The sequence below is a fragment of the Tyto alba genome, unplaced genomic scaffold (assembly GCF_018691265.1).
Source record: "Tyto alba isolate M040663 unplaced genomic scaffold, T.alba_DEE_v4.0 Super-Scaffold_20, whole genome shotgun sequence".
In the NCBI taxonomy this organism is placed as follows: domain Eukaryota; kingdom Metazoa; phylum Chordata; class Aves; order Strigiformes; family Tytonidae; genus Tyto; species Tyto alba.
Window position 1 is genome coordinate 4,554,983 of NW_024881283.1, and position 25,452 is coordinate 4,580,434.

A 25,452-nucleotide genomic window follows, 5' to 3' on the forward strand; every position below is an offset into this window, starting at 1 on the left:
GCTGGAAATAGCGTGGCAGCAGACAGTCAGGTTTCTTACAGTTTGCAACTCCTGTTACTCATGGATGTTTGTAAAGGGACTTTCCTGAAGAGAGGGAGTCCTTCAAGGAAAGCAAAAAAACCCCAAACCCAAAAAAACCCAACAAAACCCCATATAATATATACTCAATATATTTTCTTTTTTTTTTTTTTTCCCATTAATTCTTTTTTGTGGGGCTGAATTTGAAACCTAAGAAACAAGCAGAGATTAATGGATTGGTGACCACCCAAGGGTTATCTGTTTCAGAAATTTAAGCACAAAGTTCAGGGGCCACATCCCCAAACTCCTCTCTGAATTTTGAGGTTTTGAGTAAGTTAATTAACTCTTTCCATTCTTTTTCACATGTGCAAAATTGCTGTAATTCCTAACCTGAATAAATTACATTATCCCCCCTTCAATCTACACGATGCAATTATTTTTTGTGTACATTTGTTCACCAAACCTAGTTGCTTGCTCCTTTCCTAGTTGCTGTGTGAATTCATTAGCATGCAAAATATTTTTTTTAATCCACAGATTAAAGAGGCTAAATGAGGGCAAAATATTATTATTCACAGTATACCCTCCCAAAAAAAAAAAACACCCCCTCACCCCTTATACTGGCACAGCACTATTCAAAATTTTGTTCAACTAAAATCATATCAGAGGCCCCCTGCTCGCTCCAGGACCACAGGCTGGCTCCCAAACGTCAGAAAACTTTCAGTACTTAAAACAAAACTGGTTTATAACATCCCTCCTCACTAGTGCTCCGAGCTTGCTGCACACTCTCCACTGTAATATGTGGGCAGAAGCAACCAGCAGCACAGGAACAGGAGAAGCTCTTGCTTGGAGCAAAACCCGGACGCTTCGAGTCCCGAGCACGGAGGCAGGAGCTCTGCAGCAACATTGGCTGCCGCTTGCAGCTCCAAACTAGTTTCATCTCCAGCTGCCAAAACCAGCAAACCTCGGTGTTTAGGTTAAAGGCAACACTCATCATAATTCACTCTGCAACAATTACGCCTTCCCTGCGAGCTCTGGTACATCCGCGCTGGGCTGTCCCCTTCGCAACCAGCCCCCCCGCGCCTTTCAACACCCCCAGGCTGACACACAGCAGGGTCTGTCCACCAGCCCCAGGGGGGCACGGGTGGAGCAGGGGCACCCCCTGTGCCAGTGTGCCCCAAAACCTGCCCACAGGCTGCCTGCAAGCAGCCCTAGGGCTCCGGGGGCAGGAGAGCAGCTCTGCGCCCCGACGGGACGTAGGACACGCAGCGCTCGGGAGTGTGCAAGAGCTGGGGCCTTTTTTATCTAAAGCAATGCAGCTGGGGGACAAAATGGGTCATCTTTGTTCCCTGCAATTTATAGACTCACGATTGTTCGCCTTCACTGTGTGCCCAGCGAGTGCAAAGGCTGGGCGTGTAGGATGGGTTACATTCCCAGCATAGGAACTAAATTCTGTGCATGAATTTGGTCAAGTGCCTTAAATCCGCAGTGTCCAGGATGCTTTGCTTTTGTGTACTGCATGGGTACGCTGTTCATCCAAGCTTAGGAATACCTGAACACCTCAGCAAAAAAACAGCAACACCTGAGAATGGATGAAATTTTTGCAGTGGCAAACAATTGTGATCCTTCCCATTGCACCAGCACGCTTGATACAAAAATCATATCCACGCTCAGCAAGACCATCACTGTCTTGGACTGTTTTTTAAGAGTGCAGTTGCTTCACTGCAGTGTCAAATGCTCGTTTCACCACCACCACAGTCCTGTGAACCTGCCCGCACAGTGCGGATGCAGACACGGCTGTAATAAAACTCACTTTGCTGAGGTCTCTGAGCTGAAAGTGAAAAACTAGCCTAAAAACACAAGTCAAACATCCCAAGCAACAAGGGCACCAAAGCCGCCTGGCACCTGTCCTAGCTAATCTGACTACACTTGAAATTTAATCAAAGTTTCTCACTCCACATTCTTGCCTCTGCGGTAACTAAAATAAATAAAGAAATACATCAAAACATAACGTTTATTTTAACTTAGCAGGTCAGCAGAGATGGAAAAAAAAGAAGGAAGCTACATTTCAGTAGTGTCACTGGAAATAAATCAAACCAAATCCTAAAGGCTTGATCCAAAGAAAACTTGGACTTTAAGCCATACCAAATTCTCCAAACAAACAGACAATATTCTGGACGAGATGCAGATGCCTGTTTGCCTGCTGGCTTAAGAGAAGTATAAAAAAAAAAAAAAAAAACCAAGCAAAACCCCCCTTCTGTTCATATACCTCAGCACTAAGTGTCCAGGAAGATCTGCTGGGCCCTTCTCACTGAGTAGGTGCTGGGGTTGGTACCTTCAGCCCTGTTAGGATGAAGCTCAATGGAAAATCCAGCTCTGTCTGTGGTGAAAAACAATCTTCAAACTGGGACATGCATTAGAGCCATTTTTCCTACAAGATTTGGGGGGAGATGATGGGAGAGACCATCCATTTGAAATTTCACCCCAGGCATTCTTTAATGCCGTTTGAATTTCTATTTAATTTTATTTGTTTCCTATTGAACTTTTTAATTAGAAGCTTCTGAAGTCAGCTGGAGAGCTTTTCCTTGCCTATCCCCTTCACACCACTGCGTGCTACCTGCTTACAGTCTCCGTTGGGGTGCAGAGGGCTGGATTCACCTGAACAGGTAGGGCGAGTCTGGTTTTGGGAGGAGGCTGCCCTCTTTTCTTTTGCGTTTTTGGTTTGTTGTTTTTTTTTTTTTTTTTTTTTTCTTCTTTAAGGGGCAGAAAATACCCCTTTTGGATTACCGAATTGGAAATAATTTTTAACCCTTTTTTTTTTCCCCGATACAGCTGAAGAATATATGCACCATGTGCAACAATCCGATTGATGTATAGCTGGAAGCAAACCATTGCTTTGGGTTGACATTGAAACACTGTGGACAGAAGGAACAAGGAATCTGGGAACATTCACATCAGCTTGTACTGAAGTTAGCGCAACACAGTGAGACATGACATTTGCTCTGCATGGAAACACCCTTTTCCTGTAACCGATTTTTTCCCGTAACAAAGAGGGATTGCACACTGCAAGCTGTATACAGAAGTTCAAGAACAGCAGCTGACAGATGAAGTGTTCTCCATCAGCAGTTGACCTTATCACATCTACCTTGTGTCCTGCTTACCAAGTTCTTCCTCCTACTGAGAGCATTAAAACAAGCTAGGAAATGAATGCACGAGAAAGCTTTGGTCTGAAGCTGCAGGTTGTTCAAAACATTCTTTACATAAAACCACAAGGGGAAGGACAAGGTATGTCAGCTGCCCTTCTGATTCATTACTTCCAAGCACATATCGTACTGCTGCCAGAGCTTTCACAAGCCAACAGACTACAAGCAACAACCAAACCTCCACAATAACGCTAACCCTTCTGCCTCCTCATCCAGCCACTTCTCCACCACGTCCTCCCTGGATGTCTCCATCCCAACACACTGATGCACAGATACCCAAACAAAGTGTCCTGCTAGCTTGCTTAATTTTGTTTGCCGTACTTCCGTGACGCTACAAAGCCAGCTAACATAAAGTCAATGCACCGAGACAAAAAAACTGAACTATCAATTAAGCTAATATATTTCTAGACTAAAAAAAAAAAAAAAAAGTCAATATATCACTGATAACTGAAGGCTTTCCCAACTGGGATATCTAGGATCTCATGCTGCCCATCCTCTGAGAAAACATGGATCTCCCCTTCCTGATGGTAGCATCTCCATTTTCCAGTCCCTGCATGGACGTACAGGACCTAAATGGGTTTTACTTAAAACAAAGACAACTGACAAAAGGCAGCAGTGTCTTGCTCATAGTTAATCACAAACCTGGTGTCTTAGAAACTGGAGAAAAACATTTGTCTGGCAAATTCACCTTTAAAAAACAAACAGAGGCTGTGATAGAACATCAGAGTCAATCCCAGGGAGGTCATGGAGGTGATGACATCAGACACAAATAGGAATCTGCATTCCAAAACAGGGTTAATTTGAGTTTTAGTATGGACAATCCACTCCCCATCAGTAGGAACAATTGACAAATCCTTAACTTGAAAAATATTTTCTACTGACCTACCACTGATACCTAGAAGCCACCATCCACTACCTGTATCAATTTTAATTTATTATGGTTTTAACTCTTTGAACTCAAATTTATTTCCATAAAAATACCACACATTTAAAAAGCCACAAAATTTACCTTTATTGAGTAAATAATTTTAAGAAGACCACCAGAACAATCATTCACATGATTACCAGGCCTTTCCATTGTCATCACTTGGCAAACGGAGATCTTCTTTATTAATTTTTAAAGTTCAAATCACACTTTCCAAATGAGAAAAGCAACTTATTTACCTGAAAACCCCAGAGCCACAAGCTTCTCAAAAAAAATTTTCTTATTCAGAAGGAACAGCTAAAGAGAACTGAGTGAGGTCTGAATATCAAATCAAGCATAACACAGACAAAGGAAAAAGGAAGAGGAAAAAAAAAAAGAAAACCACAGCACTGGCCCAGAGCACTCCGGCTTGTGTTACACACAAGGCCAGCATGGGAAAACACACACCAGGCGTCAAAATTCAGAGTAAATCATAATGACCCATCAGGTATGGTCTTCTGGCTTCCTCCGCTCTGAGACGCAGGCAGGGATTTCAGACTCCAAAGAAGCCTTTGAACAGCCCCAGGGGCAATGGGAAATAAAAATCATCCAGAAGGACAGCTGGGAAACATGGCAAGAGAAAGGATCAGTCCATTTCAGGAGGACTCATTTCCATAAGATAAACAGGGAATATCAAAAGGTGCATCAGAGGACCTTGTTCAGCCACCCGAGGGATCGGAGGCTCACAGAAGGCAAAATAAATGTTTATTAGGCACGGTGCTTGTGGCAAAGCAGTCAGGGAGCAACAAAACTTGCACCATAAAGACGAGGAAGGAGTAAAATCAACACCCCGAAACATTTTGGAGAGGATGTTTGTTGTTATTCCATTGTGCACACGGGTGAGCTCTGCACACAGAGCATCAGCGCTGGTGGTGGTGGTGCCACCGCAGGAACGGGGCTCTGGGGACCCCCCTGAGGCAGAGCAGGGGGGCAAGTCCCACACTGGGTTTGGAGATGTTGGGCCTAGAGAAGCTGGAGGGCCAGGGTGGGCTTTTTTCTGGCATCCGTCAAGAAGCAAGCACTATTTAGAGAAGGACAAAGGGCTATGTTGTCCTCGCCAAAGGGGAGCAGATGGGCAGCAGCAACACCCACGGGCCTTGAGAGATCTGCACCGAGAAGGAGGCCATCTGTGCTCGACCAGCCCAGAGCATACCTCCAAGCCCGTTAGAGCTGCACTGATATACTGTGAGGATCACAGGAAAAAAAGGAGAGGAAGACTCAAGGCACGGGGTCCATTGAAAATTCTCGTCTGACAAAAATGCTGCTCAGGCCAGTCATAACCATACCCAACCCTCGGGGATTGAAATGAAGGGGTAGGAAAAAAAAGCAAGGGGAGCACAGAGCAGTCTCTCAGGTTATTGCTAGAGACTGATTGGAACGGCCAGACAAAAAGCTAATGACAATGTTTATAGGATTAATTAACACTCATGTTATCAAAGCATCAGAGATTCCAGGTGATAGCTTTCATGACAACATGTTCCCAAAAAGACAGAAGTTTGCTGGCTAAGACGAAATAGATCTGGTGGGAAGAAACAGATGTGACCAAGTGCATAGATGCAAGCAAGAGAAACCCTGAGATTGCAATCTCCAGAGCTCTGGGGACACAACCCAGGTCAGGCAAACCCGGCCCACTGATACCATGACAGTGAATTCACCTCCTGCACAAACCAATGTATTGGAAGATCTGTCTGAGGTTGCAGAGAGCCTGAAGCAATACCGCTAATTATGGTATTCATTGCATTCATTTCATATGTCCCATGAGATATTTCTGCTGTGGAATTCTCTGAAGCCCGATTCTCAACAAAACTGCTCTTGTTCATTGGTGCCTGAAGGACCTGCCCAGAACCGCTGCTCGCTCGGCAGCTTTTCTCCCGGGGGTTTGAGGAAGGAAGGGCTCCTCTTGCCACAGAGGCTCCAGCAAGACTCGGACCTATCCTTCAAGAGCATGTGTGCACCACATTGGCCCAAAGAATGGGAGAGATGTTGCTGAACCTAACATGAAGCACTTTAATTTCTGTGGCACACACGCTAAAGGAGGTCTGCAAAGTTACTGCCTATCTGATGACTAGAAGGAATTTCTGGACCACCTACACAGATGAAAGTCAAAACCTCCTGAAAATAATCACTAATTTAACAACAAATATTTTCATCTATGAATCAGCAACATGTGAGTGTTTAGAAAATGGGTAAAGAGCAGCAGATTTCTTGGTAGAGGATAAAATTAATCTTGTGGTAGAATTCGGTCCATTCAGTTTACTCCTTTGATGACAGATGTAGTTAATTAATTGTACCTAAAAAAAAATATTTAGGCTCTACTTAGACTAAAAAATGAGAACTGTCTCTCAGGGAACCTGGAAGTATCAACAGACAGAAAAAAAATACATGGTTACACCTAATTTGGGTATTGAACACTTTACTGGAATTTACATCTCCTGTCTCCCCACAGAACTGTATTACATGTAATGAACTGTGTGATAGAGGGTATCTGATGGAGTTGTGAAACTAACTATACATTATGATATATCATCAAAACACCCATAATATATATGCGGAGAATTAATGAGAAATAGTAAGTAGAATCTTAAAGAAGTCACTATGAAGGTGTTTCCCATCCTGAGCACTCAGGATTTTCTAAAACACAGTCGTCCAAGAGAAAACAGTGAGTTTCACAAACATAAAACATTAATCCAAATTTAGTCCTATTTAACTTTGCTAGTTGTAAAAAAAATGAGTTTTATTAGGTTGAAATTTAGCCTACTATTCCTTTGGGCTGTTTCCTATTCACGCCAATTATTGTACCTTGAACTAGTGTTGAAAGCCTTAAATAGGAAACAGGAAAAGGTGGCAAATTGCTAAGAAACAAAAATCTTATTTTAGTTTAATATCTTCCTAGTGCTAAAAGAATGAGGAGAAAAATACAAGAAATCTGAGTTAAAGAAAACATATTTTAAGCAGAACAAACATCACCCAGAGTTGTCTTACATGTCACCACCAGCTCTTTAAGGGCCCAATCCAGCCCTGCGACAGCGGCAGGAAAAGCTGTAATTAGCTTCAGTGAGAACACGAACAGAGTCTAGAATTGAACAATACCCCAAAATCGCTCTCAAAATGTCCTGTGAAGGTGTGTCTGCGTCTGAACACAAACCTCTGCGACACCAATCGCTTCAAAGGAGAGCCGAGAGCTCCCTGGGCTACGGTCCCCTCAGTGGGAATAGAAACCAGGGCAACATGCACGTGGTAACTTCTGTCCGGTGCAAAAAGTGGGTGCAAAGGCACTGGAGAGGGCTGGGAGGGAAAGTCAGGGTCAGCCCCGTGTTGCACAACCCGAGCACGAAGGCGGTGCTGAGGGCTTGGTGGTGAAGCATCAATAGACAGCAGCGTCCATGTCCCACACTGTATCTAGAAAGACGCATTGTTTTACACTCTGGCCTCCCGAGATACTCACAAAGTAGAGTACAAAATATCTTTAATCAAGAAGAAAACGAAGTGACAGCTTAATTACGATGCAGAATCGATTTTAACGGCTCTTTAAGGATACATCCCGCATGCACAATGTAGGTATTCTCTAACTTGTTGTGGCATAATAAAATGATTAGGAGAATACATGTTTTTTTCTGGGCTTTTATTTAGTTTTCTGCTCTGCAATCCTGAGCTAAGAACACTAGTAAGATATTTATTTACTCATGAAAAAAAATAAGCCAAAAGCAAAAGCATTTTCCAGACAAATTCATCATCCTCCCTCTTTCCTCTGCAGACACCTTAGCATCCCTCTCAAAGAGTGCAAAATTTCAAAGTGTTTCTGTAATCAAAGAGAAGGGCTTGAATTTCAGAAGTCGGGGCAGGCAGGGTGACAGTGCTGTTAGAAAGCAATGAATTAAGCAGGCGAGGGAATGGCAGGACCTGGGCCAAGCATCCTGCCGCCTGGCACGAACCGCACAGAGCCACAGAGCCGCCGCGGGGAGGAAAACCCTCAGTTCTTCCAGTGGAAACCCAGACGTTTATCTCCACTTCCAGCAGCCCAAGTCCACAACACAAGCTTAGCCCTGACTTGTCAAACATTAGGATGGGCTCCTGGACACTCATTTTGTTTCAGATTCATGAGCCCAAGTTAGTCTGGGGTTATTCCCTTGATCTGACTTCAGAGACTCTGCTAGAGCAACCCCTCTCCTGGGGACAGTCACAAAATTTCAGCCAAGCAACTTTCAGCAGCTCTGACCAGAAGTACAAAGAGAAAAAATTATTATAATGTGCTCATGCCAGCTTAAAAATATGAAATTCTGTTTTGGTTTTGTTTGTTTGTTTGTTTTAAAAAAAAAAAGCCAGAATATAAACATCTAACACACAAAAAAGCAGCAATGGCAAATATTATTAGTCTGTCCTGGCCCCTGGTGACTTTTAATATAAAATACCTGGCCCTTCCTGCTAACATGTACCCAGGACTCCAGTTTTATATAGTTTTCAGAAATTGCAATGCAGAATTAACATGATGCTGTCATCCTGGAGCCCAGTGATGGGCAGGGAGTGTGTGCGGTCTGGAGCACAGCACAGGTACGAAACACAGACACCCACCCATTCTGCAATAAACAGGAAACTGCATAACCATAACCAGAATCAAAAACAGCACAAGCAAAAAAAAAAAAAAAAAAAAAATTAAAACCCCAGTGGCTGAGATTTTTCTGATTGTTTCTCAAGAGCTAAGAACTTCACATGGTTCCCCCACCCCCTGTCATTGTTAAAGTTTGGGTTCTGTCTGAGAAAGATCGTGATAATTTCCTCTTCTGAACAAGGAACGAAAATCCTGTTAATTCATGTGGTAAATCTGGCATTTATTCATATCTGGAAATTTTTTCCTTGGTCAATGCCATTAGGACATCCAATTCAGTCCGCTGCAACAATTTGGAGAATGGCAGACAGTTGTTTTGCCTGACTTCAGCAATCTCAAAATCAAAGGTCACAACCAGTCGTCTGCTCCCTGCTCAGTCGGTGGAGGAATGGAGAGGGATCCTCCCCACCCGAGATGGGTGTCTGAGACAGATGGGCTGATTCACCTTCCGGCAGCTCCTGCTTCTGGGAGCTTTGAACAGGTGCCCAACTCTTAGACCATTAAATTAGGTAAAACTAATTCCTTTCTTAAGTTAAAAAAAAAAAACAACACAAAACAAACCATAGTACAAAACTTGCTAAGCTACAGGCAAGGTGTTAAGCCCTAGGACTGCAGAAAATCCCTCTTTGGTTTGCAGCACCTTCTCATTTGGAAAGACTTATCACCCATAGCCAGGGAAGCAAAGGCTGGACCTTCATGTTCCTCATTCCCAAAACCCAGGCTGCTTTTGGGACACCACAGTCCCTGACAACACTGCATACAGACTTGTTCTCCTCCTGCTTGCTCTTCATGTGGATTTGTAGGAGTACCAACATCAGAGGAGGAAATCTGGAGACTACTGTGTTTGCCTCTCTTACCCTGCTGGGTACTGGCATTTAAAAAATCATCTGTAAGCCACTTATCTAACATCTACCCAAAGAAAAAACATACAAACAAATTATTTTTTTTTTTCCCCACATGTTAGGACATCCAACCTTGCAACATATGCACTTCATGGATGCCTTGAAGATGCTTCATTAACTGAAGAGCAGCACAGTCTCCAGCCCCTCCACGAGACATGGTCTGCAGAACCCCTGGCAATGTTCTGGCCAAAACCAGCCAAAAGACAGTAATCTAGGGCAAGGAACACCCAGCCCTTTTCACACCCCATTAAAACCTGAAGTGGATTTGCTCTACTCACATTTTTTTTTCTCATACAGACCGAAGGAACATCTTCGTAGAAACCTGCCAACCCACTTAAGTGCCTTTGAAAACGCTCCTCCTCCTCCTCTATGTCCTACTGCTGCCACCAGGAGCCTTTCCCGGAGGTAGCTATGCTGAGACGTTACCACACAGTGTCACACAAGCAACACCACACTCCTTTTGCTCTCCGCTCGCTTTTCTTCCTTGCAGGTTTCACACCCACTTGAACATTTGGTCCACTAAATAGGAAGGAAGAACTGAAATCATGCCCAGACACAAACCCATCAAGGGAGGGGAAAAAAACAAACAGCCACTACTTCTCCGCTGGAAAATTTTCTTTCTCTGCTGGATAGTTTTTCAAGTCTACAAGTTTGAGCTGTGGAGTAATTTTGCAGTTTCGGTGTGTATATTAAACAAGAAAATAGCTTGCTCTCTCAGTCCCTGCTTTATTCAAATGAACCAAGGATGTGATAAACAGCACTTTCTTGAAAAGCAACACATTGTGCAGGGCAGCAAAATCAAAGTCGGAGGTGGATGAACAGTACTGAACCTCAGGCCCTTTCATCAGTGTTTGCAATATTTTATACTGCAAATGTTTTGGGTTTTGTTTTTTTTTTTTTTTTTTTTTTTTTCCCCCAGTTGCTGAATAACGTCTCTAAAGAAGAATTCTCAGCTCACGGGAATCTTGAAAACCAGCCATACTCTGTAATCTCATCTATCACCGTCATTAGAAAAGTGTGTGAACACAGAACAAATATAAAGTCTCCCCTTCCAAAGATCGTGCAGCCTAAAAAGCAGATTCACCAGCCTGCTCCGGCCAAGCCGAGCTATCCCAGAGACACAATGGAGCTATAAAACCAGCCAGGCTTGTAATTGCTTTGCATCACAAATATCCAGAGCAGCCAGACCACACTGGTGAATCTGGCTGTAATGCAGTGGAAGCAAGAGCAATAAAAGTGTAGAGTACATGTGGGTTACGGTATTAGGAGATGATGGTTATGCTGTGATGCACTCTGTGCACCACGGTGGCTCAATGAATTCATTATCCCAGATTCTTTCAATTTGATTTTCCTGCACACCACCAGACAAGCATGGCTTAAAAGGGGGCTCTGAATGAACACTGTGAAGTTCAGGAGAGGCCCTAAATTATTTGGAGAAGCATAGTAAAAAGTCCTGATTCAGAAGAAGATAAGAAGAATAATGAAGAGGGTATTAAAATCAGTCTGGAAGACAGAAGGAGTAAGCACAGATACAACCTGCCATCCTTTTTTTTTTTTTTTTTTTTTTTTTTTAATTCATAGATTGGTAGATTGGGAACAAACTGCACCATCTTTCCAAATGACATCGAATCAGGGATCAGGAGCCTCAAAGAGCCCTCTCTGCAATCAAACTGTAAAATCCAGCATCACAAGCAGACTGATGGCTATGTTTTCTCTTTACATTCCTGCTTGTAATCTCAGTAGGAAAATATTAACTTTTATTGGACTTCCACAACACAATAGGATCCGTATTTCAAAAACACATAAAACACTGTGTAAATGCTGCTTGCCCTGAGGAACACCAGCAAACCAGGGGAACAGCAGCCACGGAAGATGCTCGGGTATGCCAAGTGATGCTATGATGGAGGAGAGATGCAGGATGGACCCCAGACCTGCACATTCCCAGCTGCCTCGATCGTATCTACTGTCTAATTTCATGTTTCAGCAAGAGTGGAATTGGCTCGCATGGCGTCTCGTTAGGGATTTTAATTAGATCTCTTCTCTCCAGATGAGCAGAGAGGGGCCGAGGAAGCTCCCCTGGCCCTGCCTGTCCCGGGCGAGCGGATCCTCCCGCAGCACGTCACACAGCTCCGTGGCTGGCAATTTGTTTACTTAATCAGATGCAGAGTGATTCGGCGGCGGTGGAGAGGTTTCTATTCCAAGCAAGCAGACAGCAATTAAACAGCCTGACCCACACACCCTCAATTACAGCCGAGCTGCACAAGGGTCTGTTTACCAGGCCAGTTAACCCGCAATTATGGATCCCTCCACTGAGGTCTCAAACCAGCAAACTTCTTCAAAAATATTTTATTCTCTAGTAAAAATAAAATGAGCACGTTCTGTTACTATCTCAGTTTGTTTATTAAAGGCCTGTCACTAAGTTGAGGGCACCTTTCTCAATATTTTGACCAAGCCCTATTACATTACCTGTTCCTACTTAACTTTAACTTTCCCCAAGCATTTTATTCCTGTACTGCAATATTACAGCACATTGGGCTGTAAGCCTGGCCAAACACAGATCGTGCTGAGAAACTTCCCAGGACAACCCAGAGAACAGGTGAAAATGCTGTGGGGATGCATGAAATGCTCCGGCATCATCAGGTTGTTTGCAGCTACTTTTATTTTCCAAAGCTATAGGTGGCTTGGGGTCAAAAGCTGCCTCTTTTACAACAACCAACATAAACCATAGAGCTCAGGCCAGCTGCGGTGAGGAGTACAGAAATATTTTGGGCTCAAATATGCTTTTTTTCCCCCATTCAGCCAGAAGTATGGTGTGATGGGCATCAAGGCACAAAGCATTCCTCAGCCACTTGGTTGGCAGCCACAAGGAATGCTGTCCCAGACTGGGCTTTCCTTCAGAGTTGCACACAGGCCCAAGATGGGCTTAAAAGTTGCATTTGTGCAGAGCCAAGTGCACAAATGCCTGATCACATTGTTTCCAGACATATGCTGGTGTAGTGCCATCCCTCGACAGGATGGAAACGGGGCTTGCAGAAGCATTTTAGACTGACAAGCCATGCACTGACATTGCAGACGACACACAGAGAGTCCTAGGGCGACCAGGAAAGGCACTCCAAGCACTCCTGGCTTTCTGACACCACACAGGAATACTTTTCAATATGCATAAAGTGGTTAGCAGGCACAAGGTTTTGCACGGGGCAGTTAATAGGAAAGAATGAATGACACAGGCACTCTGTATTTAACACACATTTTACACACTGAGTTGAAATGTAACATGTTGACATTTTTGAGCTGTGAAATAGTCACAAAAATTGCTGATAACGTTAAAACAAGAAATGCTATAGCATTAGCCAGCCAAATGCATTATTTCTGCTAAAAAAAAAAGTGTCAAAATTAAGCCCATTTAGCCGTCAGCTGCAAAGCTTCCATTAAGCCTCAATATTTCCCCACCATGGCAGGCAGAGAGCCAGAAAGATCAACAGATATTAGCTAGGCAGGCAGACACATGAACGTCTTGATGTCAAACAACGTGCCTGCAGAGGAGCTGATGTGGAGCCTGAGCGTCCATTGCAACACGGCGGCCAGACTGCAAGAGGATGTGAAAGGTTGTGTGAGACAGGCAGGGGCAAGCCCAAGGAATGGCAAGTGATGGCCAAAGAGTCCTCCCCTCCTTTCCCTGAAAGGACCTCTTTTTCCCCCAAAAAATACTTTCACACGTTATATTGAGTATTGCCTTCCTAGCAGCTTGTTGCTGGAGGAAAGCCCCTGGGTGACCCTCATGAAAAGAGGCTGAGCAGCAGCACGGGGCTGAGTACAGCCGAGCAAGCTCTCAGGCTTGTCACTCTAGCTAAATGTTATCACTTAGATAGTTCTTGCGGGGTTTGTTTTTGGTTTTGTTTTTTAAATAAGAAACAGCTCTTTGCTGCAGAGTCACGGTAGGGCATCTCACCTACTGTCACCCATCCATGGAGCCACACACAGCTCCCTCGCCCTGGGTCTCTGCCCCTTCATCAGGAAAGCCTATATTCACTCACAGTTTGAGATCCACTTTGAGATCAATAGGTGAAAAGCACAATTGCTGTTATTAATTTTATTAAAGGAGGACGATGGGACAAAATGCTGTAATTATACGACATTCCTGAGAAAAACTCTAAAACAATGCAGCTTTCAGTGATGCTGTGAGAGGGTTTACTGCTATTAGCATAGAGCAGCATAGAAGAATTTTATCTCTCTCATATCTCTGTGCATAAGTGTGTCCTATCAGATGTGCATGGGTATAACTGACGATAGCTAAGAATGAAAATCCAAAGGAGAAGTTTGACTGACACTCAAAGAGGGCATTGGGAAGACAGATAGGGCAAAATCTAATGGTTTCTAAATAAATCTATTCTGCTAGTGTGCTGCTAGTGCCTTTTTCTACACTCCCCTCCACACACACACACAAATGCATTCACAAATGCACTGCCACAAAACTAACTGTACAATGACTCAATGCCAAAGAAAAAGAAAAGCGCCTTTTATTCATGGCATCTCACATCAATGGCTACTTTATATTAAAATCAAGGCACATGCTTTCCAAACTTAAAAGCTGCAGTGGGGGGAGAGGAAAAAAAAGTCTTCCTCCTCTGCCATTAACACTTTTCTAACCACTGCTGTGAGTTGGCCAGAAGTCTCTGCTGGACCCACCTGCAGCAGAGGGGCCGGGGGGGAGGGAGGGCTCAACATTCCAAGCTGACCTGCTTGCAAAGGAGCATATTTTGATAGCTCATTAGCTGTTTAACCCTGCACATTATTAGGTGAAGGTCCCTTCCTAACAGTCACCCCAACATGGGAAGGAAGGAGTTCATGACACATTCGATGAAAAGCGCTGTCACTAGGGTTCATCCTTCCTGCGACCACTATACCAAAAGGGTCATGAATGACCCCAAATTCTAGTGGCCACACTTTCAGAGGAGTGTTGGATAACTTGGCGGTTAAAAGTGCACCTCAAGACAGACAAACCTCCAGTCACTGAACTCACACAAGAGTTTCAAGAACTTGAAAATCTCATTTGCTTAATAGAGCAGCTAGGGTATGTCTAAGTAATCTACAGTAGAGAGTTCATTTTACCTTACCTATTATTTGCTGTTTTCTTTTACCATTCTTGTGATGCAAAAAAATACTCTCATAAGACAGGGATACAGGAACAGCCCACACTAGGTACTCTTTATTACTTCAAGCTGTTTTGGTGAAGGGAGCTCTCGTGCCTTTACAGGATTCGTGGCGCAGGGATGCGCTGCCAGCTCGGTGTTAGCGGCAGAGGCATCCTCAGGCCAGCGAACTGGAAACCCAGCGTCCTGACAGCCTGTGGTCACAATTCCTCAGCACCACTCACAAAAGTACAGGCTGGATGGCATTACAGCTTTTTTCCCTAGGTTACGTAGTCTAAAGACATAATAGGAAGGGAAAACAAAACAGTGAGAATACATGGAAAATTAAATAAAAGCCCTAAGCAGGAAATAAAGAAGCAAGCCCTGTGTACTGGAACAAGGATCACAGGACAGCTGACAGAAATAGTGTGTGGCAGTAGTCAAACTTGCGCTGAACGTAGTCTAAACCTCGCAGAAATGCCAGGCAAAATTTTAGACTGCATCCCCCCCAAAAAGATGATACAGAACACAAATTCAGTACACGACCCGCTGCCACTGCTTAACGGGGGGAAGTTTCAGCAGAGCTGCGTTACCCTTTTGCAAGGGCTTCCTCCCAGTAACACATACCACACCTGTAGCAACAACCCAACATCCTAACCCCAGGATTTTAGGCTACTTCTGTTATTTATCACCTTCCTATTAGTTGCTTGCAGTCTTTGATTGCAGCAGTTTTTTCCTCTGTGGCTTTGCTCTTTCTACCCTGGCACATGTTAGGTTTTTTTACCCACATGGCTCATCCCCTTCCCTAGTTTCACCCTGTTTTAATGTCAAATTCCCCATACAAGGCAGACCAGCATCAGCCCCACTCTGCCTTGCACATCCAGCACAGCCCTACAACAGACCAGGAGGGACAACGCACCGTTTGCTTTACTGTTGCCTTCAGGGCATTAAGCAGCAACACTGAGGCTGCTGCTGCTGGTGGCAGGGCACTTCTGGGAAGATGGCATTAATTAATTTGTACTGGTGAGTAGTTCCAGGACTGCAGAACAACTACAGCTCGGGTACTAGGAGTGCAAAACTCAGTGGACAGGCCTAAAGTAGGGAGACTGGCTTTAAAGTCCAGATTTATAAGCAAGTAGCCTATCTTTACATCCTTCCTGTTTCATGATTTGTTTGTTTACTTATTAATATTTAAGTGGAAGCTTCCACCCCACTTTATGGTCAATCAGGAAAGCTGAGAATTTAACTTGAAGCCAATCCACAGAAGCAGAAAACAATTTCATTTCACACTGCTCTGTATGTATATTTTTAAGGTGCTGAAGAAACATTTTAAAATCTCCTACTCTCACCAAACAGCACATTTCCAGACAGCCCCTTCAATCTGTTTAATAATTGTCCTACTGAAAGCCCAGTCATTAAAAACACAGCAAACAGACACCCAATCTTTGATGCAGTGAGGCAGCCTAAAGCAAAGCAACAAAACCACAAAAATACTGAACTTCTGAATTGAAGCATCCAAGAGACTGTACTCTTTTTGCAGGATGTGATTCATGTCAATTATATTACAAAAAAAAAAATCACATTGTGATATGGATTAAGCAAAAAAAAAATTAAAATCTTAAGAGCAGCTCAGCATCTTCAGAATATGTCAAAAAAGCCAATAGGCTTGAAAGTAATTTTTGTTCAATACTGGCCAAAGTGGTAACGCTGGGGGGAAGAAATAAGCTCACATCTGAAGAGCAAAGGTCTGGCTACGCAGGTTGACAGCTTCTAAGATACTGGAGAAAAAACACAACTGTAATTAGACAGCAGCGAGGAGGAGGGATAGCTCACACCCCCTGGAACTCTCTGAGTGTAAAAGACCATCATTCTGCTGTTGTTATTGAAGATGTATAAGGACAAGAAATGGTGTTTATGCATAGTATGGTGGGCTATTCCTTATCCCAAAGGTTTAGAATCATGTTGCTTGTCACATCAAAATCCCTATCGCCAGACAGCAGCATCCCCACAGTCCATCGGCAAGAAGACAACGAGCACAGCGCAAAATCACTGGTAACATTCTTGTGGTCCCAAAATTAAAAGGTGATTGCATCAAAAAGCAGCCTCCCATCTAGTTAACACTAATAGCAGGCACAGTAGGACAGACAGAAAGGAAGGAGAATTCCCCCACATCCCTGAGGAAATTCACAGGAATTAGAAGTGAAGTGCAGGATGGTACCATCCATGGTCATACACATGAATCCATCGTTCAGCATGCGCAGCGGTCAAGTAACTCAGAAATTTTCAGAAAGGAGGAATAGGACTAAAAGCCACCATTATGCAAATACAACTCAGAGAAAGTGCTCACAACTAAGTATAGCAGCTCTGCTCACAGCAGATGCAGTTACACATCAAGACTGTAATGGATAGGAAGAAAACTTGGAGATGCTGCACCTGCCCTGTAGCAAATACCAGTACAAGGGACTCCAGGAGACTGGTGGAGAGGGAACTGCATTCAAGAGAGGAAGATGTAACACACACAGATGAGATCAGATTTTGCATCTCCAATGAGTAAGACTCCTCCACTTCGCTTTATTAGTAGTTGCAAATAAGAATCTCGCACAGAAATATTTGCCAGAAGGCCAGCCCTCTGACTTCTGCCAAGAGCCTGCTTCGTCCTTCAGAAAAGATTTATTACACAGCCAAGAATCCAAAGATCTTCACCTTCAGAATATAATTTACTTGAAAGCATCTTTTTGCAATAAACACCCTGTAATTTTTTCCAGCTCTCTCCAATGTGCAAGGTATGCCTCTCAATAAAATATGTGAGAAGGAGAGGAAGAACATTGCGTGTGATTTGCTAGCAGCTGGAGTGTAACATTTATCAGAGGGTAATAACTATGCACTCGCTCATCACACTCAAGCGCAAAAGCCAAGGAGCAGGCTGGAGCACAGAAATGGCACTCACACTTCACTACAGCACAGCACAAAAGGCTGCAACCTCCGGCCAGACACAAGCCACCACTGGACAACGATGAAGATATGCTAAATTACACTCTGTTCTTCTTGTCATCCTCCTTCCATACTCCACTAGCTCTAAAACAATCTCCTAAGGGAAAAGTTTGTAGGATCTCCTCCCAGAGGGAGGGGCAGATGCAACAGGGTGTTTTCAAAGAACAAAGTTTCTTCTTCAGTTTCCAACTGGAATTTCAGCAGAATATTTTAAAAAAAGAGTCAGTTTAATTATTGAGATGGCACCCAAATGATCCTCACAACTCATTCACATCCACAGGGATGAACTGTCAGGTCATGACCATGAAGGTAACAGCTACTCTGAGCATCTTCTGGCACAGGGTATGATTCACACTACTCCCTTCCTTCTGGTACTCACACACACCTAGGTTTAAATCTTAAATATACTTCTTTCCCTTCTTAAAATAAATTTCATACTAGGTGTATTTTGTTTGGAAGTAGAAGAAGTGAAGGCTTACTTCATCGCCTGACCCCCGTGCTCTGGCCTTGGGGCTGGGGGGTCTCCAGGGCAGAGACTGGAAAGCATCCAGGAGATGTTTAAGATCTGAAAAAAATAATAAATCAAAATCAGTGTCCTCACTACCACCTTGGTCTTTCTCTGTGACTCCCCAGACAGGTACATATCTCAGCTGACAGATGGCCTATTCAGAAAGCATTTGAAGATCTCTGCTGAACTTTTAATGAAGATATTCCCAGCATTAGAATTAACACTCTGGGTTCTTTCCACCTGCCTCACCTGTTACCGCAATACCCCTCTGGTACATGTGCAGCAAACAGACTTGAAAATAACTCAAAGCATGTGTACTTGGAAAACAGCCGCAAAGTAATTATCAAAACCCCAGAGAAATTAGAAACAAAAAAGGAAAAAATCTACTAAACCTGGTTTTGTCCTTGACACAGCTTAAAGTCTGAGTAGCAGGACTCAAAACAACTGCATCTCCACAGAAGATGCTCCTGTCCAACATTCATGGGAAATTTTAAGAGAAAGGGGAGAAAAGCAGCAGTAAGGGGTGGCAGCATCACGGCCCGGGTGATGCAGCGGGAGGTGGGGGGGGGGGGGGGTGAGAGCAGCTTTGCCCAGCGCACCGCCCAGCCGCTCACCCCGCCGCACCCCAGCCAGGCAGGGGCAGGACAGCTCGCAGACTTTCTTGGTGGGGAGCAGCGAGCCCACGTCTCCCAGCCTGGCCCGGGCTCCTCTCCCCCCGAGCAAACCCAGAGCCGCCAGACCCTCCCACCGCCCCGGCGCCCCGCACGCCTCCATCTGCCGCACCTCACACAGCGCCAGGATTTTTCACAGCTCAGGAGCAAAATGTGGCCCTGCTGGAAAATGGAAACAATCAGGAAAAAGGCATCAAAAGGCATCCAGAACAACCTTTTTTTTTTTTTTTTTTTTTTTTTTTTTTTTCCCCAACACAGATGCAATAGCTCAGTTTTTTTGTGCACTTCTCCTCTGAGCTTAAAAGCTCAAGATGACTTTGCTGGAGGAGAGCACTTAGCAACTCTTCTTCTTTGGGATAGCAATAAAAATTTGATCCAACTTGAAATCAAATGGCTAATAATCTCCAGCTTGTGCTCAGGCAGGTGAGTGTCCAGACTACAGAGCATCACACTAACAGCGGTGCTGCATAATAAAACCTGCCCCATCTCCCCTCCAGCCAGGGATGGATATCTTGCTCAGAGCAGCGCAAGTAAAACTTGTACAAAGAGGTGTGAAATGATCAGACAGTGTCAAACCAGCCTTTGTTGTGAATATTACAGACATTTCTAAACCTCTATGGTATTCCTTTGGTTGAAGCTTTACGGCTGCTCATTTTTAAGAGGAGCTGCTGCACAATGCTTTAATTGTGCAGATCTGCTTGGAAACCCAAACATCCATGTTACAGACGTCTTAAAGATGACAGTCTTCACCGATCCCTTTCTGAACATCTCGGGGGATCGTCTCCACGGGAGTGACTGACTGCTGCGAGAGCAGGAACACCACAGAGCAGGTCGGGGTGATGCCCTGGGGATGCCCCGTGCTGGCATGCCTGCTATCAGCTTGCCTTGTGTCACACTGGAGAGCACTGAGATTCATTCAAGATAAAAAGCTGAAATTGTTTTTCAAATTGCTTCTCTGAATCCACCTAGCTCTTTCAAGGGCGCTACTATCAATAAAGTGGGCACCAGCAAGTCAGAGTTCATGTGACGCTGCTCCTATGAGCCATTTAACAGCCAGACTTAGCCTCCTTTGCATGGAAGCAATTGCCATTACAAATTTTTAAATGTCTTAATACAGAAATGGGAAAAAAAACCACAACAATTGCTTTGTAAAGCATTAAGGCTTTCACTTTAACAGTCTGGCTTACTCCCTTTCTCTTCAGCAGTGAGGAGTTTTATAAGAAAATCTCTGAGACTCAGACAACATTACAACTAGTAATCTCATTTTGGGGAGAAAATGTAAACTTGAAGGGACTGGAGCTGATTTTGCAGCCACTGCTGTTGAAATCCCCTCCCCCTCTCAAAAATGGGGGAGGAGAAAGGAGGAGTAAAATAGAAAGTGTAACTTCTGTTTCTGACACCAACTCTTCCCGTATCTAAGTGAGAAAAGCAAAGGCTCAACTGAACACGCCAGTTTAGCACAGCTCGGGAGCTCAACCAAGCAGTGGACATGGGAGGAAAATCAACTGTATTGTACTTCTAAGGAAGATCAAATGTCAGGACTGCAAAAGTCATGAGAAGAATAAGAATATAATAAGCTATTCTGCATAAACGAAGATTACAAATGGCAAAGTACTGACTTACTGAGGGAAAACAGTCCCAAATCATTTAATATCTTCAGAGCCAGTAAAGCCAGGAGTATTTCACTCTAAGCCCCTTCGTCCCAGAAGCACGGCTGCAGCGGGATGCGGGGCGGCGCGCAGGGGAGATAACGCACGAAGCTTTAATTGTGGGTACATGACAGACAGCTCTGAGGATGTGAGAGGCAACTGCAAACCCCAACTTAACGTAGGTACACTGACTTACACCAGTTAATTAGACATGCCCAGCCTCTATCTAGATTTTAATTATTTTAAATTTTTTTTAAGAAGAGAAGATACGATCCCAAGTGAGACCAACTCATGCCTTAAACTAGAAAGAACAGGTTTATATATATAGGTGTATGTACATATAGATATGTATATCCACATACACACATACCTGAAAATAACCATCTCCTCTATTTCCTCTGCCCATCCGCACATACCGCCTGAACTTTACCTTTCAATATTTCATCAAACAACCAGGGGGATGACCATCCTCTCCTTCCTGGGAAAACATTTGATTTTTCATGTGAGCTGAAGAAGGGGAGAGCTTTATTTCATCTCCTCATTCCTATTTACATCAGCCTAGATAATCCCGAAACAACACTTTTTCTCCCCTGCATCCATATGCTTTAAATAACTGTAGACAATTACAAGAACCTTTACCAGACATTTACAAAAGCTAACAAAATTTTGCTTGCTTAACTTTTATTGGTTTTATTTATTTTAATTGTTTTACTCTAATTCTAAGCTGAGGTCTGATTTAGTGCCTGTTGCATTTCAGTCTCTTTGGTGTTGCTGTCTTTCAAGTGCTTTTTTCCTTTGCAGTGAGTATGTTTGGATTATTTTTTCTTTCAGTTACATTACCTTACATTCTTCCAGTTTGAGACATATCTTGCTGTTTGTTACCCTTACTGCCAGGTTTTTGTTTTTCATTATATTATTTTTCTTCCATTGTTGTTATTTATAATATTTCCTAGTTTTGTCTCATTTGAAGCTTAAACTAATGTGCTATTTATCCTTTCTTTCAGACTATTAATTGTGCTGCTAAATACTTTACTAACTAAATTACTTTGCATTAAATTTGAATGCTAAAAGCAATATGAAGTTCTTTATATGACAAAATTCAAATCCTGACCTTTTGCAAACATCAGTTCTTTGCACTGAGCATTTAGCATTTCTTCCCCTTACTGCACGTTAATTTTTGGAACATAACAAATTAAAGAAAAATACATAAATATCAAGACAAAATTAGGATGGCATAATTGTAGCTGGTTTTTATTCTATCTTTAATAAAACCCAGCATGCTGAGTAGCATCTAGGCTGAGGCTTGATAATCGCATGTTGCTAGATCAGTACTCAGAGTAGCTTAAGGAATACAAGAATAAGGAATACCTAAGGAAAAACAGTGTTTAAGAGGTTAAATATTTCCTCCTAAAGTTACCGGATCTTGTTTAACATCTTCAGTCCAGCTCAATCTCTCTAAATTGAACTGTGAATAGGGAATATATTAGGAGATGGCCTTAGACAAGTTGGTTTATGGTCCCCCTCCTCCACTCGAGCAGGCACAGACATCGTTGCTATCACAAGCGAACACACTTCTGAGCATGGGGACTCTAATTACACCATTCTGGGGAATTCTGCACAACTAAAAAGTTGCTGGAGCTGTAAGAGAGTTTTCTACAGTATGGGTAAAAGTAATCAAACTTTTCCAGGACAACATACTGCTCCTTACTCCAGATTAGTACCTGCTGAAACATAAGGTACAAATTTCAAAAAGCAGCAGAAAAGCTCACTGAAATCCATTGACAGGGAGAGTAAGAGGAGAGACACAAGTACAAATTAAGACCTGAATAATACAAAGTCAATTTGTATCATTTTTAAGCACAGGATGAAGGGGTAAACAATTACGAATAAACCAAAAGCAACCAAAAGAACATTTCTCAAGCCCTTTATCCAACATACAATAAATGGCAAAGTCAGTGGCTTGGCACAGCAGGGAGCTGTAGGACTTGTATGTGCCGACCTGCCTCCCCCGGGCAGGTCCCTGCGCTGCCCGAGCAGGCCACGGCACCAGGCACGGGGCACGACGCAGTCGCGCCTCCGAGTCCTGCCGAGACCGGCTCTCGCCACACGGCTTGGCAGATGGTTTAACCGCCTCTGTCCGTCTGGAGGCATCAGCGACTCCTCCTGAGGAGCCAAACTTTGGGGGAGCCTCCTCTACCGCCACCTCCCCCCAGCCCCACCATCGCGTCTCCGCCATCCAGATTTTTTTCTGGTTTTTCTGGATGCGCAGCATCCAGAAAGCAGCTTCCCTCCAGGGCTGCCTCCATCCTGGTCACAAAGCAGCACCGTTAATTTTATTCAGCTTTCAAAGCCATACAGAGTCTCTGCCCAAAATCCTGTTCAGCTTGTGTCAGGGAAACAACGGCCCTGTGTTTATTCAGTTTTTCTAGCTGAACTGATGCACCCACAGAATTAACCTAAATTACCCAGACTGATGGGCCCGAAGTGTTTTTGTAAGACGCAAGGCAACTGTGCTGCCTTGCTGGTGCACTGAAAGGACAGGAGTTGCACTGAGGTAGCAGGTCCCGAATCCCTTGCAAAATGCTCCATATAGGACAGGCATGCCTGCCCCTCGGGGCAGTGCGCTCCTTACATTTAAAAGCACAGTCCCCCCCGGAGAGAATGACTGCTCCGAGCTAAGAGAGCAGTCATCAGTGGACGGGGCAAACCAAAGATATGAAAACTGTTTTTCTAGCCTGCATGACTCCGTCTAAACCAGGTCTTTGAGTGGCTGCTTGTTCAAGCGTTGGCAGTCCCAGTCCCGCAACCCCGGGCTCGATGGGGCAAACCCCGCGCCGCTCTGCCTCCCTCCCAATGTCAGCAGAATTAACAAGAAACAGAGCCAAACACACAGCCCGCAGGGAGGAGAATAATAACGGGCAGCTAATTTATAAATAACCCTATTTCTAATCATTACCTAATAACTACCAACAGCACCAAAACGCTTTAATCTTGTAGCATACGGCAATTAAAAGTCTCCAAAGAAAATAGCTACACACTAGGTTGGAAGGCTGTTAAAAACAGAGCATTTAATTGTGCTCTTGTTCCACGGGTCAGGCTGGGATGGAAGGGAGGGGGTACTGGCTGCTGCGGGCGGGGGGCAGCGGCAAAGGGACCGCAGCAGCGCGGGAGTGAGGACGCGCGGGACGCGCAGCGCGGAACCGTCTGACGGGGAGGGCGAAGGTGGGAGGAGAGCACGGCATCGCCGGCCGCCCCGCAGGAAAGGGCAACCAGAACGAGGGGAAAAGAGGAAAAAGGAGTGTCACCCTCCCCGCGGTGACAGGTAAAGAGCTGTCAGCACCTCCTCGCAGGCAACATCCAGCGGGGCACTGCGCGACGGGTGATCATTTGTTATTCTCATACAGGTTTCGCTGTTGACGTTGAATGGCTTTTTTTTTTTTTTTTTTTAAATCATTTGGATTCATAAATCTTTGTGAGAAACCTTCTATGCATTCAAAATAATCTATACAAAGCATAAAATACCTGAGATAAATTATTCATGAAAGGATTGATTTCACAGGTATGATATCTATATATATATAACTTAACAATTTCACATAGATATCTCGCAGAGGTTGCTATATAAATACAGTGCAATGCTCACAACACAAGACACTTCAGAAAAAAGAAATAAAGCAATTCAGTTGTAAATGAAGAAGAGAAAGAACCTCCTAACAACCTTGCCCACAAATCATGTTTATAATCTCCAGAAATTTAGCAACAATATGCTTCTGACACTTCCACTTTACCCACGTGGATCCTTTTGAGACTTCAATCTTTCCCTTTGGTTATTCTCACCCCCTTTTATGCTCCTCGAAACCAGCCTGATTTTATCATGATTCCTTTTTTCTGTATGAGTATGGAAAGAAAAATTATTTTATTTTGGCAATACTATTCCTACTGGCATATTAAAAATAAGGTTAAAAAATGTGGAAATCACCCTAACAATTTGCTAAAAAAATAATCATATACAGGTTCTTCATACAAGTGAATTCTACCATTTAAAAACCACTATACAAAGTTATTTCAAGCAGCCCAGTTAAGCAGTAAAGCCTTGTGAAAGACACGACTTTATCAGGGTAAATGCAGTTCTCCAGTGTAAAGGGCAAAGACTGCAAGCGCAGTGTGTAATGCTTTCAGGAAGCAGCCGTCTCCAAGAAAAATGCTCGAGTGCAGACTTCTCCTGCCATGTACAGACTTCGTGATTTTTATAGAAAACGATTTTACATCGAATTTTCACGCTAATAAAAATGGTGCCAGAATGAATGCCTTGGAAAGTAAAATTCCAATCTTGGGGAGTCTTAATCCCCTCTCCACAGCAAAGGCTGGAAACTCGCTTCCAAGTCCAAGCATGCTTTCACTCCAAAACGTAACTGTAAAAATGCACTGCAGAAGCTGTTAGCATTTCTTTACTTTTGAATCAAACATGCTTAATCTAAGTTTACAAGGATAAAGGGTTTGTCCTGGTAATCCAAAGGCTGTAGACCTCCCTCCAGGATCCCAGGGCGATGCTGGGTTCTTCGCTCCGCCTCGCACATCCTCATTGCACATTTACAACCAGATCTGCAAGTCAGTTCACGCTCTCTTCATGATCAGGGCAACAAAAATGCCTGAAAATCATAAAACCTTAACAGACAGCTCCGTTGATAACATAGAGCAGCAGCTCTGGCTCCTGCAGATGAAGTATGTTGCCATTGCAGAGGCAAAGTACGCAACAGCAATAGACATTTTTGCTAGTGAAGCCAATTTAAAAATCGTCATATGCACAGAAGAGGTAA

General features: G+C 43.8%; 1 protein-coding gene across 7 annotated transcripts in view; it reads right to left on the reverse strand.

Annotated features, from left to right (window-relative positions):
- HIVEP3 (HIVEP zinc finger 3) overlaps window positions 1–25,452 on the reverse strand; it is a 272,629-nt gene that overhangs the window by 192,168 nt on the left and 55,009 nt on the right. For 5 of the 7 annotated variants that reach the window (XM_032987530.2, XM_032987536.2, XM_032987535.2 and 2 more), the window contains one exon: window positions 18,287–18,372. The exons of the other annotated variants lie outside the window; for them this stretch is intronic. The gene's annotated coding sequence lies outside the window, so the exon portion shown is untranslated. The remainder of the gene's footprint in view (window positions 1–18,286; window positions 18,373–25,452) is intronic. 7 annotated transcript variants of the gene reach the window in all.